General features: G+C 44.4%; 1 protein-coding gene and 1 pseudogene across 1 annotated transcript in view; one reads left to right on the top strand and one right to left on the bottom strand.

The window, feature by feature from the left end:
• Window positions 1-18,783, bottom strand: part of LOC124798613 — a 381,611-nt gene that overhangs the window by 152,235 nt on the left and 210,593 nt on the right. The gene's annotated exons all lie outside the window — the stretch shown is intronic.
• LOC124799667 lies at window positions 7,867-7,984 on the top strand (annotated as a pseudogene).

Raw genomic sequence — 18,783 nt, forward strand, 5'->3', positions numbered from 1 at the left:
GACATGTTTCATATGCCTGCGATCATTGACGATGATGTGACTCAGAGAAATAACGAAATTCTGCATGACCTGCTGAAGTGCCGGAACATCAATGCTGTTGATGACCTCCTGAGTGGTTGTTTTCAGCTTAGCAATGGTTTTGGGATTATTGTCTTTAGTATAACCGCACAAAAAGGAGTCCCATGTGTTCAGATCAGGAGATTATAGCGGCCAATCCAGGCCCATGCCAGTGGCCTCTGGGTCTCGCAGAGCGAGAACACGGTCCCCAAAATGCTCCTCCAGGATATCGAACACTGTCCTGCATCGATGGGGTCGAGCTACGTCTTGCATGAACCACACTCGTCGAAATCAGGGCGACTTTGGATAAAGGGGATGAAATCATCTTCCAAAACCTTCACGTACCGTTGCGTAATCACCGTGACGTCAAGGAATAAAGCACCGTTTATTTCCTGACTGGACACTGCACACCACAGTCACCCGTTGAGGGTGAAGAGACTTCTCGATCGCGAAACGTGGATTCTCAGTGCTCCAAATGCGCCAATTTTGCTTATTTACAAAACCATCCAAATGAAAATGGCTCAGTGATTTCCATAATGCCCTGTGGGAAACAGTGCAGTTTGAACGTTCCAACGCAAACCGTTCAGAATGTGTGGCTATTTTATTTCATACAGTTCAATAATTGTCACCCTGTACCTTGAAAATAAATAAATAAATCTAAATTAAAATTTTAAAAACGCTATTCTACTTTTTTCTGGAGATGATGATAACTTTAAGACAACCCTCAAAAGAGACATTCGACAGTGGAGGTGCTGCTGTGTCAGAGAATTGTTTGATTTGTAAAGATAGTCGGTTTCGGACTAAGTTACAATATTTTGCCTAAGTCTTCCGACTTATTCTGGAGAGCCTAGAAGCCGAGGAAAGGTGCGTGGATAATACACTACTGGCCATTAAAATTGCTAAACCACGAAGATGACGTGCTACAAACGCGAAATTTAACCGACAGGAAGAAGATGCTGCGTTATGCAAATGATTAGATTTTCAGAGCATTCACACAAGGTTGGCGCCGGTGGCGACACCTACAACGTGCTGACATGAGGAAAGTTTCCAACCGATTTCTCATACACCTACAGCAGTTGACTGGCGTTGCCTGGTGAAACGTTGTGATGTCTCGTGTAAGGAGGAGAAATGCGTACCATGACGTTTCCGACTTTGATAAAGGTCGGATTGTAGCCTCTCGCGATTGCGGTTTATCGTATCGCGACATTGCTGCTCGCGTTGGTCGAAATCCAATGACTATTAGCAGAATATGGAATCGGTGGGTTCAGGAGGGTAATACGAACGCCGTGCTGGATCATAACGGCCTCGTATCTCTAGCAGTCGAGATGACAGGCATCTTATCCGCATGGCTGTAACGGATCGTGCAGACACGTCACGATCCCTGAGTCAACAGATGGGGACGTTTGCAAGACAACAACCATCTGCACGAACAGTTCGACGACGTTTGCAGCAGCATGGACTATCAGCTTGGAGACCATGGTTGCGGTTACCCTTGACGCTGCATCACTGACAGAAGCGCCTGCGATGGTGTACTCAACGACGAACTGGGTGCACGAATGGCAAAACGTCATTTTTTCGGATGAATCCAGGTTCTGTTTACAGCATCATGATGATCGCATCCGTGTTTGGCGACATCGCGGTGAACGCACATTGGAACCATGTATTCGTCATCGCCATACTGGCGTATCACACGGCTTGATGGTGTGGGGTGCCATTGGTTACACGTCTCTGTCACCTCTTGTTCGCATTGACGGCACTTTGAACAGTGGACGTTACATTTCAGATGCATTACGACGCGTGGCTCTACCCTTCATTCGAGCCCTGCGAAACCCTACATTTCAGCAGGATAGTGGACGACCGGACGTTGCAGGTCCTGTACGGGCCTTTATGCATACAGAAAATGTTCGACTGCTGCCCTGGCCAGCACATTCTCCAGATCTCTCACCAATTGAAAACATCTGGTCAATGGTGGCCGAGCAACTGACTCGTCACAATACGCCAGTCACTACTCATGATGAACTGTGGTATCGTGTTGAAGCTGCATGGGCAGCTATACCTGTACACGCCATCCAAGCTCTGTTTGACTCAATGCCCAGGCGTATCAAGGCCGTTACTATGGCCAGAGGTGGCTGTTCTGGGTACTGATTTCTCAGGATCTATGCAACCAAACTGGGTGAAAATGTAATCACTTTTCAGTTGTAGTACAATATATTTGTCCAGTGAATACCTGTTTATCATCTGCATTTCTTCTTGGTGTAGCTATTTTAATGGCCAGTAGTGTATGAGCGCGGCTACAAATTTGATGGAGGATAAAATTTTGCTGCACCTTGCCGCACGGACAAGTGGGTTGGGCAACCTGTTAGGGTTTACTGGGTCACCAGAGGCTCCGGAGATTGCTGTGGCGCCCAGCAGGAGAGCGCAGCAAGACAGCTGAGACCACAGGCTTAGGGAAACCCCACGCTGCCCGCCTGGCGAGCATGGCCGTGGCGCAGCTTGCAGAGTCTTGGAAGGCGGGTCGTTTCCAGGCAGCGCAGTGATGCGATTAAGCGTGGCTACCGCTAGTCCGCCAATGCTGGCAGACTGCAGCACCCTTTCTTTGTCAGTGTGACCTAGCAGCATGCTATCCGAGGTCTCTTCGAAACATAACTAACCATCTTTTTAGGGTTCCGTGCCTCAATCTGTAAAATCGAAGTCCTTACAGGACCACTTTGTTGTCCATCTGTGTGTGTGTGTGTGTGTGTGTGTGTGTGTGTGTGTGTGTGTGTGTCTTAAGCCCCCTTTTTCTCTTGAACAGTCTGATGTATCAAATTCAAATTTATGCCACAAACGAGGTTGAGTCAAATGAAAACCTTAAATTTGTAATAACGAATCGAAATTTCGCGCCGTTATCCTGTAAGTTGGTATGCGTGCTATAAACAGCGTGCAGAATGGCCTGTAGGTGGCAGCATAGTGCAGAGGCACACATACCATCGCAGTATCAGTATAAAGATGGCCGCCCCAGTTGCGACTTGCACAAGGGAAGAAAGCGTTCTGTTATTCGGTATTGAGTAGTGAAGGTCTGAAACCTATTGAAATTCATCGACAAATGAAGGTTCAGTTCGGTGATGCATGTTTGTCACAGCAGCAAGTCTACGAATGGAGTAGGAAGTTCACAAATGGTGTGACTTTAGTGGAAGATGTTCCTCGTCCAGGTCAGGCACAACGAGTTGTGACTCCACAGAACATTGCACCGTGTTTACAGATTAGTGATGGGTCAGCACCCCACATTGTGCTTGATGTGCTCCAGTTTGCCAAAGTGTCTGCAAGATGGGTGCCACGGCAGCTGACTCCTGAAATGAGAGAACGACGTGTTGATGCTTGTGAAGAACTTCTTCGGCGCTTTGAACGAGGAGGTGAAGGCTTCCTTGCGAGAATCGTTACTGGGGACGAAACCTGGGTTCACTTCCACCAACCGGAAACGACGAGAGCGATCAAGGAATGGTGCCATTCTACATCTCCAAAACCAAAGAAGTTTCGAACAGAACCATCAGCAGGGAAGGTTATGCTGACTCTCTTTTGGGACGAAAAAGGCGTCATTTTGGGGCATTACATGCCTAGAGGGACGACTGTCACCAGTGCATCATACACAGATCTCCTAAAAAATCATCTGCAGCCAGCAATCAAATCAAAGCGACGTGGATTGCTGTCAGCAGGTGTCCTTTTGCAACATGACAATGCAAGGCACCACAATGCCCGTACAACAGTTGCAACAATCACAGACCTGGATTTTGGGTGTCTTCCTCACCCACCATACTCACCAGACCTTGCCCCAAGTGATTTCCATATGTTTGGAGCACTCAAAGACTCAATGGGAGGAAAGAAGTTCCGTTCTGATGAAGAGGTACACCAAGCGGTGCGTGAGTGGTTTTGTGAACTACCAAAATAATTTCTTTTCTAAAGGAATTTATGCAGTTTGTAAGCGCTGGAGGACTTGCATTGAGCGTGGGGGAGATTATGTTGAAAAGTGATACAGCTTTGGACCACTTCTGCACAATAAATGATATTTAAAAAATATTTAAGGTTTTCATTTGACTCGCCCTCGTACTGAAGTCTATGATCCCTTGGCCATTTACGTAACAAATCTTGAAACACCAAAACTCATTCATTAAAACCTATACGCCACTTTCCGTTGACGTGGAATCATGAAATTTGGATAGACGCGCAGTTTAACACTGCAAGTAAATGAAAACATCCGAAGAATGTGTGTAATGATATCACACTAAGATAATATTTTTTATCCATCTTTCTGTCTGTCTGTGTGTTAAGACCCCTTTTTCTCTGGAAAACGTTGGCGTGCCAAGTTCAAATTTACGTGACATACTAAAGTCTATGATCCCTTGGCGGTATAAAACATTTGAGCTTCCAAGTCAATTCAGTCAAAAGATTCGGCCACTTATGTCACAAATTTTGAAAATCTCAAACCCACTCATCAAAATCCTGTGGGATACTTCCTGTTGACCTGAAACCATGGAATTCGGCAAAAAGCAAGATTTCACAATACAAGGTACAGGAAAAAATACGAAAGCTCTTAATGTGTAATTACATCATAAAAAAAAATCTTTTTACCGTTAGAACATACATTGCATTGATCATCCGTCAAAAGCTTAGTAGACGAACAGTACTGCATGCAAAAACAAAATGGAAGTTGCAGCCATGTTTTAGTAAATAAATAATTTTTTTTAAAATCTTCTGTATCTAAATATATAAACAGAAGTCCCCTCCTGGCCGTTTTTGTTTGTATGTGGAACTACTGTAGAGATTTTGATATGTTGTTGGAATTCTAAGGGCCTGTCGAATTAAAGCGGGTGATGCTGAGGGAATTAGATTAGGAAATGAGACGCTTAAAGCTATAAATAAGTTTTGCTCTTTGGGGAGCGAAATAACTGATGATGGTCAACGTAGAGAGGATATACGAGTAAAATGAGGACTGGCAATGCCAAGGAAAGCGTTTCTGAAGAAGAGAAATTTATTAACATTGAGTGTAGATTTAAGTGTCAGGAAGTCGTTTCTGAAAGTATTTTTATGGAGTGTAGCCATGTATGGAAGTGAAACGTGGACGATAAATATTTTAGACAAGAAGAGAATAGAATCTTTCGAAATGTGGTGCTGCAGAAGAATGCTGAAGATTAGATGGGTAGATCACATAACTAATGAGGAGGTATTGAATAGAAATGGGTAGAAGAGAATTTTTTGGCACAACTTGACTAGAAGAAGGGATCGGTTGGTAGGACATATGCTGAGGCATCAAGGGATCACCAGTTTAGTATTGGAGGGCAGCGTGGAGAGTAGAAATCGTAGAGGGAGACCAAGAGATGAATACACTAAGCAGATTCAGAAGAATGTAGTTTGCAATAGGTACTGGGAGATGAAGAAGCTTGCACAGGATAGAGTAGCATGGAGAGCTGCATCAAACCAGTCAAAGGACTGAAGACCACAACAACAACAACATATATTGCCAGTGTCTACATTGAAAACAGACAAAAAGTGTTGAGATTCTCGATTCCCAGGATGGATGACGTAATATATATAATTATGTACATACATATTTAAATTTACACAGAACCCTCTGTGCGCGAGTCCTACTCGCATTTGGCAAGTCTTTTAATAATTAACGTATTTTCATTACGATAATGTTGGAAGTTATATTTTTAAGACATTTGTTCGTTCCTTGTTTCCTGAAAAGCCCTCTCCTTCTCTGTTCGTACTTTTTACAGACAATCATAATTTTTAGAAAGCAGTGTTAACTCTTTTTTACAGTTGTACATTGTACGGTGTGGCAAAATCATTCGAGCTACAGGCATCTACATCTACAATGATGAGGCAAAAGACAAGCATCTACATCTACAATGATGAGCCAAAACATTATGATCATTGTCCATCGCAACGTTAGATGTCATCTGGTGGCTTTGCGGGCACGTGACGCGGTAACAAAAGTGTGTAAGCGAAGCAGAGACGGACGGGGGATAATCTAGCGAGGATATGGGCTGCAAGCTGGGAAATCCATTGAGATAAGCGACTTTGACAAAGAGCAGACTGTTTTTACGCAGAGTCTGTGAAAAATTATCTCGAAAGCGATGCAGGTGGTCGAATGTTCACGTGCTACTGTCGTGAGCATCAACGAAAGGAGGTAGGACAGTGAAACTACCACTAGGTGCCAAATTGATGGACGTCCGCGACTCTCCACAGAACGTGGGGTTCGAAGGCTTATCTCTTCTGTAAAGTTGGACAGGTGATGATCTGTGGCACCTCTGCTGTAAGACCGCAATGCTGGTGCGTACACAATTGTTTCGGAGCACACCGTTCATCGTACACTGTTGAACATGAAGCTCCTTTGCAGGCCACCCCTACGTGTTCATATGTTGACCCATAGAAATAGTCAGGACCATCGAGGTTCGACTGTCGATCAATGGAAAGGTGTAGGCTCTTCGGGTGAATCACATTTTTGCTACACTAGGTCGAGGGTCGTCTCTCCAAACGCCGTCATCGAGGTGAACGATGGCTTGAAACGTTCTGCGCGCCACGGAAGCAGACTGACGGGCGCAGTATTATACTATGGGAGTCAATTTCCTACGCCTGCATGGGACCTGTAGCAGTAATTTTTCAGCAGTATAATTGTTCGTGTTCCGGATCCGGAACCGTGCTACAGTTGTTTGACGAGCTTTATAGTGAAAAAAAAGGCTCAAATGGCTCCAAGCACTATGGGACTTAACATTTGAGGTCATCAGTCCCCTATACTTAGAACTAAGTAAACCTAACTAACCTAAGGTTATCACGCACATCCATGTCCGAGGCAGGATTCGAACCTGCAACCGTAGCAGCCGCATGGTTCCGGACTGAAGCGCCTAGAACTGCTCGGCCACAACGGCCGGCAGCTTTATACTGAACTCACGTTGATGTCTCGGTGACTAAATTTGCCTGATGTAAATGCTATGCAGCCCGTCTGGCTCGCTCTCGGGTGCCATCACTGCGTACGCAGATGAGCGGCCTGTTATTTACGCGAATTACGTGACCTGTGCGTAGACATCTAATGCCACATACCTCCACAAACCAACCAACATACTGTCGAATCCCTGATACGCTGAATCAATTATGTATTTCGTTCCAAATACATACAAACAAGTTACTAAGCACTTGGCCGTAATGCTTTTGCTCATCAGCGTATGTTGTACGTGACAAGCCACAGTAAGATATGTCGCGGAAGTGTACCGATATCACACCCGCCTCCTTAGTCGAGGTCACTAATGCAACGCTGTGCGATGGCGTTCGACTCGAAAGTAAGCCTATTCAAATCCTACTGGCAGATGTAATTTTCACGCCTGGTACTTGGCCGGCAAGGGGAGGGTAGATGGTGGCGTAAAGTTTCTGATAACCAGTCTTTGTAACTATATCCTGAATTTAATTCCAAACTTATTCACAGTGTCTCATGAAGTGAGGGCGTGTGAAATTAGTAATAGTGACCCGTCCGTTGGATGGGAACATTAAGCTCGGCGGGCCTCCTTGGACTATTCGAGAAGAGTAATCCATGTGCCGGCACCGGATTTCACCCTCTCCCTTCTCTCGTCATTGCACATCACAAACGTAACACCAGACTGTAAAGGCATTTATTACACTCACCCACAAACACACATACCACATGACTCTCACATAACAGCAAGCAGAGGGGCAAATTTGCACAGAGGAAGAACACCGACAGGAGACATATCCCATGGGATGTCACAATCAACAATGCCACGCAACATTTACATTTTTACCAGTACCTTCCCTCGCCTGGGCAACGGCCTTGCCGCAGCGGATACACCGGTTCCCGTCAGATCACCGAAGTTAAGCGATGTCGGGCGTGGCCGGCAGTTGGATGGGTGATCATCCGGGCCGCCATGCGCTGTTGCCATTTTTCGGGGTGCACTCAGCCTCGTGATACTAATTGAGGAGCTACTGGATCGAATAAGAGCGGCTCTGGTCACAGAAAACCACCATAACGACCGGGAGAGCGGTGTGCTGACCACACGCCCCTCCTATCCGCATCCTCAACTGAGGATGACATGGCGGTCGGATGGTCCTGATGGGCTGCTTGTGGCCTGCAGACGGAGTGCTTGCTTGCTTGTGCTTGTTCCCTCGCCTCCTTCCTTCGTCATTTTCCCTTTCTCTTCCATATGCAGATGGAAGGAACATTGTCGGTACCCCTCTACACGAAACCGAATTTCTTAATTTGAGAGTTGAGTCCACTACGAAGGACAATAGTAGTTTCCTGGCGTGTTTTGGTATGCGGCCTCTTGGTACCTTGTGAGACGAACTACAAGCATGTTGGAACAGCTGTGGGTCAACGAACATCTCATTGTGTCCCACGCATACAGAAATCTGTCGAGCGAGATGGAGCAGTGCTAAGGCAGTGGACTCGCATTCGGAACAATAGAGGTTCTGCCATCCGCATTTAGGTTTCCCATTATGTCTTTGGAACGTCAAAGAAAAACACAAACGTGATTCCTTCGAAACACGAATTATTTTATTCCCCATCTTTCCCTAAACCAAGTTTGTGATTACTTCGAAACACGAATTATTTTATTCCCCTTCCTTCTCTAAACCGAGTTTGTGATTACTTCGAAACACGAATTATTTCATTCCCCTTCCTCCCCTAAACCGAGTTTGTAATGGCCTCGTCATCGAGAGGACGTTTAGCCATTTCATATTCAGATCTGGTGATAAAGCTGGCCAGATGAGCTGATCAGTATTGGTGAAAGCTTATTGGGAATTACTAGAAGCGATGACATAGGCACTGCTGTGTTAGAAGAGTACATCTCGCTGACGCTATGGGAAAGGCGCCAAAATGAGCTGGATGATGAAATGGGTGTATACCTCAATGCTGAGTGTTAGTTCAAAAAACAGCAGAGATGAACAGTCACTGTAGATTCTTACTCACATAATATGATGTCTAGAGTTAATCATGAATGTTGCTCCTGATAAACTCTGGTCGACATCGCACGCACTGATCAACTTCACTAAAGCTATGACAGAATCGTTTCTCATCACTAAACAGAACTTTACTCCACGTAACTCGTCTGATAAATTTGTAGCTACATCATCGCCTTTGGGACGCTAAGTGATGGGATGTGAAGGGGGAGCTTGGAGAGTGCCAGTCCTGCGCCTAATTAACAGCCAGATTATAGTTTCTGGTACCACTAGGGGTGCAAAATTGATGCTAATATTTCGTGCAGATGCCCTATGCTACCAGATTTGACTCCTTATCTGAGGCGCATTTCCGATCTGTATATCGCCGCCGTATGGTGCCAAGATGACAAATGGTTCAAATGGCTCTGAGCAAAAAATGGTTCAAATGGCTCTGAGCACAATGGGACTTAACTTCTGAGGTCATCAGTCCCCTAGAACTTACAACTGCTTAAACCTAACTAACTTAAGGACATCACACACATCCATGCCCAAGGCAGGATTCGAACCTGCGACTGTAGCGGTCGCGCGGTTCCAGACTGCAGCGCCTAGAACCGCTCGGCCACTTCTGCCGGACAAGATGACAGACATGTGAATCTTCCTTGGACGGACAGTAACAACACCAATGTAGAGCTGACACAGCATGTCAAAAATGCCGGAGTTCTTCAGGACGGACCATTCAGCAACTTCCAGAACCATTTTTCTACTTTTATAATCACATTTAATCCCCATTACCACTGCACCACTGATAATAAATACATCTGCACTTCAGCCAAACTGATGTCAAATATATAAAAAGTTGTTTAAAAACGATAAAGATTACTTGTGTTACATAAATTAAATTGCAGGTGACTCTTTTTCAGTTTCTTCAAATGCTGCTTAATTTGATGGCTCCACAAATACATACGAATTTCTTTCATTGATTTTTAGGTATTGTTGGCTGTGTTGTAACTGCATAGTTTTTTAAATTGTCATGAGACAGGACTGGATAGAATTTGTTGCTTTAGAGGTGAAATTGGATGACGATGTGAGTTTTTTTCTGGGAGAGTTGTTTGGGAGAGTAAGTGGAGTACATTAAACCAAAATCTCTTGGAAAGGGAATGAGAGGGCGCGGGTAGGAGCAATCTGAGCACGAAGAGGAAAATTAGAATTCTGTTCCGTCTGGAAGGAAAAACAGATCTCTAACCAGATCTCGTGACCAGCTTGGGGGAGGTAATTAAAATGTAGATGGCATAAGATGCTTGTTTATGTGCATAGTCGGAGGAATGTGATGTTTAAGTGCGGCAAAGTACACTACTGGCCATTAGAATTGCTACACCAAGAAGAAACGCAGATGGTAAACGGGTATTCATTGGGCAAATATATTATACTAGAACTGACATGTGATTACATCTTCATGCAATCTGGGTGTATAGATCCTGAGAAATCAGTACCCAGAACAACCACCTCTGGCCGTAATAACGGCCTTGATACGCCTGGTCATTGAGTCAAACAGAGCTTGGATGGCGTGTACAGGTACAGCTGCCCATACAGCTTCAACACGATACCACACTTCATCAACAGTAGTGAATGGTGTATTGTGACGAGCCAGTTATTCGGCCACCATTGACCAGACGTTTTCAATCGGTGAGAGATCTGGAGAATGTGCTGGCCAGGGTAGCAGTCGAACATTTTCTGTATACAGAAAGGCCCGTACAGGACTTGCAACATGCGGTCGTGCATTATCCTGCACAAGTGTAGGGCTTCACAGGGATCGAATGAAGGCTACCTCGTAACACATCTGAAATGTAACATCCACTGTTCAAAGTGCCGTCAATGCGAACGAGAGGTGACCAAGACGTGTAACCAATGGCACCCCATATCATCACGTCGGGTGATACACCAGTATGGCGATGACGGATACACGCTTCCAATGTGCGTTCAGCGCGATGTCGCCAAACACGGATGCGACCATCATGATGCTGTACACAGAACCTGGATTCATCCGAATAAACGACGTTTTGCCATTCGTGAACCCAGGTTCGTCGTTGAGTACACCATCGCAGGCGCTCCTACCTGTGATGCAACGTCAAAGATAACTGCAGCCATGGTCTCCAAGCCGATTGTCCATGCTGCTGCAAACGTCCTCGAACTGTTCGTGCCGTTGGTTGTTGGCTTGCAAACATCCCCATCTGCTGACTCAGGGATCGAGACGTGTCTGCACGATCCGTTACAGCAATGTGGATAAGATGCCTGTCATCTCAACTGCTAGTGATACGAGGCCGTTGGGATTCAGTATGGCGTTCCGTATTACCCTCTTGAACCCATCGATTCCATATTCTGCTAACAGTCATTGGATATCAACTAACGCGAGCAGCAATGTCGCGATACGATAAACCGCAATCGCGATAGGCTACAATCCGACCTTTATCAAAGTCGGAAACGGGATGGTACGCATTTCTCCTCCTTACCCGAGGCATCACAATAACGTTTCACCAGGCAACGCCGGTCAACTGATGTTTGAGTATGAGAAATCGGTTGGAAACTTTCCTCATGTCAGTACATTGTAGGTGTCGCCACCAGCGCCAACCTTGTGTGAATGCTCTGAAAAGCTAATCATTTGCATATCACAGCATCTTCTTTCTGACGTTTTATGCACCACCGACTGTCAGCACTGCAACCACTGCTATGGTTTCTCTGGGGATGACAAGAAAGAGACACAGCGACACCAGTGTGTCCTACAACAAGACTGGTCAAAAGAGTGTCACCACATCGTATTCTCATCAGATTCCTGGCTCCGTGAACAGCACCATGATGGGTTTACCCATGTGTTGAGGCTCTGAGGAGAACGATCATTGCCAGATTTCATTCATCAATGTCTGTCGGGTGCCATGAGGTATATGTAGCAACACCAGCGTTTAGGGTAGGGAAAGTTAGTTTTGTGCAATATTCTGAACACAACTTACAGCCAGGTGTAGGCTGGACTGCAGTGAGTTACGCATACCAACAGTTTCGAAGTAGAGTAGAGGCCACAGGACCGTCAAATTGCTGAAAGAAAATATGCAGCGGTTTGCATGTCGCAAATCACAGACAGAAGGGGCCCACTGGCCAACCTAGCATGTTATGAGTACGTGACGTGAAATAGCATGTATGGCAAAACACAGGTGCACAGCCATTTATAAATAGGTCTGTGTTTCTAACGATGTCCATTAAAGTGTGGCAGCCCTCCTGGATGGCAGAGCGTGTCACACCACCACCTACACGCAGCAGCAGATGGGGCGTCAGCATTCCAGTTCACAGCAGGTCGCTGGTTCGATCCTCTGAGGCAGACACAGAGTCCACAGCCAGCCAGCGGTGGGCCAATCGACAGCTTGCTGCTGTGGGGAGGCATCCTGGCTTCCAACAGATACCAGAGGCATTCTGAAGCGAGGGCCACAGATTGGACTCTGGACGCGGGTGCTTGTTGTTACCGCGATCTTAGCCACGCCGGACATAAGCACGGAGCTGGCCGCCTGCAGCTCACACCAAGTGGCGCTGAGTCAGCAGGGTCGCAGACTGCTGAGTCAGCTGCTGGCATCCTGATGATGACACAACTCCATTGCCGTACAAGACCGACTCACAGCAGTGGGTGCATGGATCACTGAGGCAGCCATTCTGCGCCAAGCTGTTTCACAGACAGCAAAGTGGTGTCCTCAGCATTGTGAGACCCAGTGATGCAGATTGAGAGGAATGGGAGCACTGTAGTTAGAAACAATAATTCACTTGGAAAGCTCAGATGAGTCTTAATACAGTGCCTTCTACCTCTTCCAGCTACATTTGGTGTTGCTGTTATATTCGGTGGTAGTAGTGCCACTACATATACAACAGTATTACCTCTGATTCACATAATCTTTAGTTTGGGCAGCAGTCACTATATTTTGTGTTAATGCCGATGATTGTGTCCTACCTTTGAGACCTTCATGGCATAGCTTTCAAAAAGTTAGCTTAGCACCACATGTTGATTGTGTGGTCATGGCCTGTCTTGGGATCTCTCATTTCGTTCGATGCTGAGTTGCTATTCAAATACAGTCTCAGAGAGTCTGCAATGGTATTCCAGTTTTGGGAGGAATGCCAAGTGGACTGAGGCATGAACGGGAAGTTGGACTGAGGAGACAGGTGTGCTAGAGTAGTCCATGCAATTGTTGAAAGCCACTGTGCCACGGTGGTGTAGTGGTTAGTGCACCTGCTAGTGAGCAGGACATCTGGGGTTCCAGTCCTAGCCTTGGCATAAATTTTCATTCGTCGGTTTAGTATGCATATGCAGGGTGGTCCATTAATAGTGAACGGGCGAAATATCTCACGAAATAAGCGTGAAACGAAAAAACTGCAAAGAACGAAACTAGTCTAGCTTGAAGGGGGAAATCAGATGGCGCTATGGTTGGGCCACTAGATGGCGCTGCCATAGGTCAAATGAATATCAACGGCTTTTCTTTAAATAGGAACTCCCATTTTTTATTACATATTCGTGTAGTACGTAAAGAAATATGAATGTTTTAGTTGGACCACTTTTTTCGCTTTGTGATAGATGGCGATATTTTAGTCACAAACATATTGCTCACAATTTTAGACGAACAGTTGGTAACAGGTAGGTTTTTAAAGTAAAATACAGAACGTAGTTACGTTTGAACATTTTATTTTGGTTGTTCCAACGTGAACTTATAATTTCTGAGAACGCATGCTGTTACAGCGTGATTACCTGTAAATACCACATTAATGCAATAAATGCTCAAAATGATGCCCATCAACCTCAATGCATTTGGCAATACGTGTAACGACATTCCTCTCAACAGCGAGTAGTTCGCTTTCCGTAATGTTTGCACATGCATTGACAATGTGCTGACGCATGTTTTCAGGCGTTGACGGTGGATCACGATAGCAAATATCCTTCAACTTTCCCCACAGAAAGAAATCCGGGGACGTCAGATGCGGTGAACGTGTGGGCCATGGTATGGTGCTTCGACGACCAATCCACCTGTAATGAAATATGCTATTCAATACCGCTTCAACCGCACGCGAGCTATGTGCCAGACATCCGTCATGTTGAAGGTATATCACCATTCTGTAGTGCAGTGAAACATCTTGTAGTAACATCGGCAGAACATTACGTAGAAAATCAGCATACATTGTACCATTTAGATTGCCATCGATGAAATGGGGGCCAATTATCCTTCCTCCCATAATGTTGCACCATACATTAACCCGCCAAGGTCGCTGATGTTCCACTTGTCGCAGTCATCGTGGATTTTCTGTTGCCCAATAGTGCATATTCTGCCGGTTTACGTCACCGCTGTTGGTGAATCACCTTCGTCGCTAAATAGAACGCGTGCAAAAAATCTGTCATCGTCCCTTAATTTCTCTTGTGTCCAGTGGCAGAACTGTACACGACGTTCAAAGTCGTCTCCATGCAATTGCTGGTGCAGAGAAATATGGTATGGGTGCAATCGATGTTGATGTAGCATTCTCAACACCGACGTTTTTGAGATTCCCGATTCTCGCCCAATTTGTCTGCTACTGATGGGTGGATTAGCCACGACAGCAGCTAAAACACCTACTTGGGTTCAAATGGCTCTGAGCACTATGGGACTTAACATCTGAGGTCATTAGTCCCCTAGACTCAGAACTACTTAAACCTAACTAACTTAAGGACATCACACACGTCCATGCCCGAGGCAGGATTCGAACCTGCGACCGTAGCGACACCTACTTGGGCATCATCATTTGTTGCAGGTCGTGGCTAACGTTTCACATGTTGCTGAACACTTCCTGTTTCCTTAAATAACGTAACTATCAGGCGAACGGTCCGGACACTTGGATGATGTTGTCCAGGATACCGGGCAGCATACATAGCACACGCCCGTTCGGCAATTTGATCACAACAGCCATACATCAACACCATATCGACCTTTTCCGCAATTGGTAAACGGTCCACTTTAACACGGGTAATGTATCCCAAAGCAAATACCGTCCACACTGGAGGAATGTTACGTGATTCCACGTGCTTATACGTTTGTGACTATTACAGCGCCATCTATCACAAAGCGAAAAAGGTGGTCCAACTAAAACATTCATATTTCTTTACGTACTACACGAATATGTAATAAGAAAGGGGTGTTCCTATTTGAAAAAACGCAGTTAATATCCGTTTGACCTATGGAAGAGCCATCTAGCGGGCCAACCATAGCGCCATCTGGTTTCCCCCTTCAAGCTAGACGAGTTTCGTTCTTTGTAGTTTTTTCGTTTAGTGCTTATTTCGTGAGATATTTGGCCCGGTCACTATCAATGGACCACCCTGTATACGAGGTGCGACAATAAAGTAAACAGACTGATTTGAAAAAAAATGTTGCTTACCGTCTCAGTCAAGTTTAGTGTTGTCTTCTTCAAACTATTTCCCTTCTGATTGCACACACTTTTTCCAGCGCTTCTGCCATTGATGGTAACATTTCTGGAACTCATCTTCTGTAATTTCCTCCAAGACCCTCGTCACAGTTTTTTGGACATCTTGTGTTGTTTGAAAACGGTGTCCCTTGACCGCCGTTTTGATTCTTGGAAATAGAAAAAAGTCGCATGGAGCGATATCTGGTGAATAAGATCGTTGTGGCAGTATTGACATTTTTTTTAGATTAAAAATTGCTGTACTGACAGAGAAGTATGGGATGGTGCATTATCGTGATGCAGATTCCAATTATCAGCAATGTTGGCACGGATATGAAGAACTCTTTTACGAAGTCTTTCTACAATTTCTTTGTAGTAATATTGGTTAACAACTGTTTGTCCAGGAGGCACCCACTCTTTATGAACAATTCCCTTGGAATCAAAGACGCACACAAGCATGCATGGTCGTCCATTGCGGTCTTCAACTTCAACATTCGTTGTGCTTTCACTAAGCATTTTATGCCAACGAAAAACTTGAGCTCTTGACATAACCTCCTCTCCAAAAGCCTCCTGAAGTTTACCGTAAGTTGTCTCGCGTTTTCACCCAATTTAATTCAAAAAGAAATGGCATACCGTTGCACAATATTATGCGGTTCCATGTCCGTGACGAGAGACACAAACATGTGTTAACTTATTACAGCGCAACTCACGACTGAGCAGTTGCATCGATGTGCCGCTTGGACTAGAAGCAGCTTATAGACCAAGGTCAAAGATATTGTGCCTACACAAGCCTGCAGGGTTGCCACATGTTGCAAAGAAAATCAGTCTCATTGTCACCCCTCGTAATTCATTACTGCGAAGCCACACATGTAGAGCAGCTGTAAATAGCCATACCATTACGTAGCTGGAGCGGGTCGCTAGTATTTCTATGACAGAAATCGTGTACAGTGTGTTAGACTAATTCTACAGTATCACTTCAGCGTTTAGAGTTCTTATCATGTAGGCATGACAGCAGACACTGAATTTAAAGACAGATTCCTAGAACCTTAACAGGTCGGTATGGCGCACACAAAGGTGTACAGGTATGTTCAGGGAATTTAATTGGCAATCACTGAAAGAAAAGCGACGTTGTTCTGGCGAGCCTCTGAACAGTAAATTCAGAGGACCGATATTCAAGAAACATTGCGAATTTGGCGTGAGAATAAGATCGAAGAGATAAGGGTGGTTCACAGCTATATATATAGTTATTTTTCCGTCTCTTAACACGTGAATGAGTTAGGACAGTGAGTCACTATTTTTGGTACCGAGTAAACTCCGCCATGCACTGTACAAGTACTTGTGGAATTCGCTGTGTGTCCCGGGAGCCATGGTCAATTTCCAGAGATATAACATGAAGGATCATTCGAAGTTAAAATTCTAGTAAACAAGGACTCTAAAATGCATACCTTAAGAGCTACGAACACTTTTTCGTCTTCGATAGCGTGAAAGAAATCTCTTCTTTGCTTTCCATTGTAAGGTGTCTAGCTTACATCTGGTACTCAGTGAAAGTGATATGAGCTTTATTTCATTCGAAATGTCATAGTTCGTATTTGTACATTGAATAGTTTTCAAACAGATATCTTCAGTAGTCGATGTGTTATGGCACAGGGGTTCTGAATATAGGCACTGTGTGTCTTGTTGTCAGTAGCATTGTCGTTGCCGGTATCATTCTGTGAGAAGTAAGTGAGAGAGTTTAGTCTTGGTCATGCTACTGAGCGGTCTGGAAATCATTAGTAGAGCAAAGAGATAAAATTCAGAGGATGTTGCTTTTTGGAAATGTGATTTGATGAACATTTGCTTGAAAAGGGTGAAGATATACAGGCAATTTGTCGCTGCATTGCTTGTCTGGCAGTAATTTATGATGTGTTTAAAAAACCCAAAGTTTTTACTCGGATTTTCCTTTATTGGTTCGAGTCAGTTAGTTCATTTCTCGAGACGTGATTAAGTTAAGTTATCTGCTCACACATCTTGCATTCAGACTTACAAGGAGAGATCCCCAACAGTGGGATCGACTTTTTGAAACTAAATATATGGTCACATAGGTTAAGGTCCCAGGTATTACACTCTGCGACCATTCACCCCAGTAGGCCCTTGTTTGCGAGTTATTGCCGAAAAAATTTCGCTCAATAGCATTAAAACAACAGTATCGTATTGATTGGCTGCGTGGTGTAATGGGTACAGAAGGTTGTAGAATCACGTCAGGTAGTTTAATTTTTTTGGTTTTAAATTTTTATCGAAATTACTTTGATCATTAGTTTTGTTCAATTAATTTGTTTAACTGTGATTTTTTTCTATTCCGTTGTTCCATCAATTTAATCATCCTATCAATAATAACATACACAGTTACCAGTCTGCAAAATTGTTCTCTTTTAACGCTATTGAGAGTCACATAAAATTCTGGGTTTTTTTCCGTCGATTACTTGCAAACGAGGGACAACCAGGCTGAATGGCTGCAGAGTGTGATATCTGGGATCTTAATCTACACGTCACATAGATGGTCTCAGAAAGTCGATCCCACCGCCAAGGACGTCTTGTTGAGATTGACCACTCCTTTACCATTCCATTAACTAATTTTATGGTAGGGTCATACTTTTAGCAAGAAGATTGTCGTAACTGTCAAGGAATGAGTTTTGTTAATCATAATGTGGTTTTGAATGCTAGTCTTTTATCCGTAATTTAGTAAATGCAGTGGCTTACACTGTCTCCTCACGATAGTTTTTTTGTTCTAATTGTGTGTTTTTTCGCATTGCGCTTCGTAGAACACAATGGCTAAACCTCAAGCTTAGTGCGCTTGCCATAGCTGCACGTTATTGCACTGCACTGCGTAAGGCTATCTTTCTTTCAGTAGGTTTGCTGCTACGCTGAATTTGCATTTCGACGACCGAGCAGTAGTAAGTTTTCGTTGACAGAAGGTAAGCCATGAAAAATTGTTAGGGCCACTTTAAAATTACAGCCTAGCCACAGTTGAAAGATTCACTGTTAAACATCACATTTGAAAATTATTACCAGGTTCAGTTCAGTAAAGTTTAGTTCAGTTTTCATTTTACGTTGTCAGACAGACTTGTTCTTACAGTGAAGTGTCACAGTACTGCGTGTATCGTTTAATGTATGGAATTTTATTTAGTAACTTCGCGTACATTAATGTCCAGGAGATTTAACTAGAAGCATTTTGGAAAGTTACTCTTTCAAAATTCATTTTGTAACTTTATGCAGAACTTTTATTCTGTCAGTCTTCTGAGTTGAAACTGCGACGTCACGCATTGTACCTCACACATTGTAGCTGTGTTCCCTGCTCTGCGCAGTACAGTATATCATGAG

Source organism: Schistocerca piceifrons, chromosome 5 (genome assembly GCF_021461385.2).
Source record: "Schistocerca piceifrons isolate TAMUIC-IGC-003096 chromosome 5, iqSchPice1.1, whole genome shotgun sequence".
Taxonomy (NCBI): Eukaryota; Metazoa; Arthropoda; class Insecta; order Orthoptera; family Acrididae; genus Schistocerca; species Schistocerca piceifrons.